Source organism: Monodon monoceros, unplaced genomic scaffold, assembly GCF_005190385.1.
Source record: "Monodon monoceros isolate NGI ecotype Baffin Bay Population unplaced genomic scaffold, NGI_Narwhal_1 Super_Scaffold_13, whole genome shotgun sequence".
Lineage (NCBI taxonomy): Eukaryota > Metazoa > Chordata > Mammalia > Artiodactyla > Monodontidae > Monodon > Monodon monoceros.
The window spans coordinates 51,002,139-51,005,163 of record NW_021703769.1 but is presented as its reverse complement, the minus strand read 5'-3'; the positions used below and the strand labels follow the sequence as shown (position 1 = coordinate 51,005,163).

The following is a 3,025-nucleotide window of genomic DNA, read 5'->3' as shown; positions in this document are numbered from 1 at the left end:
TCCTCTTCTGTGCAAAAGCTTTTAAGTTTCATTAGGTCCCATTTTTTGGTTTTTATTTCCATTTCTCTAGGAGGTGGGTCAAAAAGGATCTTGCTGTGATTTATGTCATAGAATGTTCTGCCTATGTTTTCCTCTAAGAGTTTTATAGTGTCTGGTCTTACAGTTAGGTCTTTAATCCATTTTGAGTTTATTTTTGTGTATGGTGTTAGGGAGTGTTCTAGTTTCATTCTTTTACATGTAGTTGTCCAGTGTTCCCAGCACCACTTATTGAAGAGGCTTTCTTTTCTCCATTGTATATTCTTGCCTCCTTTATCAAAAATAAGGTGACCATAGGTGCATGGGTTTATCTCTGGGCTTTCTATCATGTTCCATTGACCTATATTTCTGTTTTTGTGCCAGTACCATACTGTCTTGATTACTGTAGCTTTGTAGTATAGTCTGAAGTCAGGGAGCCTGATTCTTCCAGCTCTGTTTTTCTTTCTCAAGATGGCTTTGGCTATTCGGGGTCTTTTGTGTTTACATACAAATTGTGAAATTTTTTGTTCTAGTTCTGTGAAAAATGCCATTGGTAGTTTGATAGGGATTGCACTGAACCTGTAGATTGCTTTGGGTAGTATAGTCATTTTCACAGTGTCGATTCTTCCAATCCAAGAACATGGTATATCTCTCCATCTGTTTGTATCATCTTTAATTTCTTTCATCAGTGTCTTATAGTTTTCTGCATAGAGGTCTTTTGTCTCCTTAGGTAGGTTTATTCCTAGGTATTTTATTCTTTTTGTTGCAATGGTAAATGGGAGTGTTTCCTTAATTTCTCTTTCATATTTTTCATCATTGGTGTATAGAAATGCAAGAGATTTCTGTGCATTAATTTTGTATCCTGCTACTTTGCTTGGTGCTTTTTTGATGAACACAGAGAGTTGCACAGAATATCAGTGTCACACAAGGCCATTCTGTGACTGTTACAAAGTAAGACAAAACAAGACCACTCTGTAAGCATGTGAACACTAAAACATGGACACTGTCCAAGCCACAAAAATGACCGAACTCCCCCTGTGCTGGTGGATATGAGTGACTGCTACTTCTTTGCCAATCACAGCTTTGGCCTCAGTCTAGTTTTCCCTCCTTCTAGATAAAATATATTAAGATAGTGAACCAAAATTATCCTCACTTTGTGACATCTTTGAATCCAGAGCAAAGACCCAATTCTTACCAAAATCACCTCATACAATCCCAAGTCTTCTAATAAGTCCTTTTGAGCACCTTCCTACTAAGATACCTCACTATTCCCCCCATGGTATGTGTAACTCCCTTGTTACATGAGTAATAAACGCAACTTATTCAACAAGAGGTATGCTCCTAATGGGTTTTGGCTGGAGGGCACTGACGGTTGGAATAGTCAAGTTATTTGGTACAAGGATCTCTCTTTCCATCTTTAACCTGAAGAGGCTGTATCAAGTTTTGTACTCCCAAGACAGATAGTAGATGATTCTCTTACAAAAGACAAACGTTAACTTTTGCATAATCAAAAAAACAAAAACATGATTTTCTTATAAATTAGTTCCCTCCATGATTTTCTTAGTCTATTTCACTACTGAGTAGAAAAAATTAATAGCAACCACTTTTCCAAGAGCCTCTTTTATGTCCTGGTTTCTCAGGCTGTAGATGAAGGGGTTCAGCATGGGAGTCACCATAGGGACATCGCATCGCAGCAGCTGCTATGTCTATCTCAGCTGAGTGGGAGGATAAAGGGTTGAAATACAGAAATATCATGGTGCCATAGAAGAGGAAAACCATAGCCAGGTGGGAGCCACAGGTGGAGAAGGCTTTCCATCTTCCCTTTGTGGACTGGACTCTCAGAACAGCACAGTTGATAAGGATATATGATACCAGGATGCAAACAAATGGGGTGCTCATTACTGGCCGTGCTTCAATTAGAATCATCACCTCACTGAGGTGTGTATCAGAGCAGGAGAGTTTCAGGAGTGTGGTCACATCACAGAAGAAGTGGGGGATGGCATTGTCTGCACAGAATGAGAGTCAAGCCATCAGCAGGGTATGCAACAGCATATCCAGGTTGGCAATGACCCACGATCCAGTAACCAGCAGGGCACAGAGCTGGCGGGTCATCTTTGCTTAGTAGTGTAAGGGGTGGCATACAGCAACAAAGTGGTCATAGGCCATCACAGCCAAGAGGAAATTGTCCATGTCCATGAATGTGAAAACAAAATACATCTGTGTGAGACACCTAGAGAAGGGGATGGTCTGCTTCCTGAGTATGTGGTTGGCCAGCATCTTGGGGACAGTGGTGGAGGAGAAGCAGATATCTATGAAGGACAGGTTGCAGAGGAAGAAGGACATGGGGATGTGCAAGTGGGAGTCTGTGCTGATAGCCAAGAGGATGAGCAGGTTTCCCAAGACTGTGGCCAGGTACATGCTCAGGAAGAGCACGAAAAGGAGCTGCTGCTGCTAGGGCTGCCTGGAGAGCCCCAGGAGGAGGAACTCAGAGTTACTTGACTGGTTTGTCTCTCCCATGGGGCTGGACTCAGAGGCAGAGAAGAGAAGCAGAAGTCAGAAACCTAGAAGCAAAGGGTTTGGGTGCAATAACCCAAGCTCCAGCCATGGTCATGTTAATAAAACCTACATTAGAGTTGCTCAGTCAGAATCTGCCCCTACTCCCTAAACCCTCAACTTCCGACCTCCAGTCCTAGATGATGCTGGTTCCACTGGACTAATTTTTTTAATTATATGAAATACAACATAAAAACAACACACAGGCACATACACAGTCCTTCCCTGACATTATGTGCATCTCTATGAACATTCCCAGGCTTTTGCCCACTTAGTAGATCGTAGAGAGAAGAGAAACAGCTCATTGGTACTGGGTTTATCACAAGCAACAGATGAGGGATTCAGGACTTTTACTACTACTCCCTGGATCTGGAAGATTTAACAAAGGAGGTTCTTCAGAGAACTTCACCGGGGACTTCCCTAGTGGCACAGTGGTTAAGAATCCACCTGCCAATGC

At 42.2% G+C, this 3,025-nt stretch overlaps 1 pseudogene; it reads right to left on the bottom strand.

The window, feature by feature from the left end:
- Positions 1-1,580: 1,580 nt before the first annotated feature.
- Positions 1,581-2,532, bottom strand: LOC114894304 (annotated as a pseudogene).
- Positions 2,533-3,025: the final 493 nt, after the last annotated feature.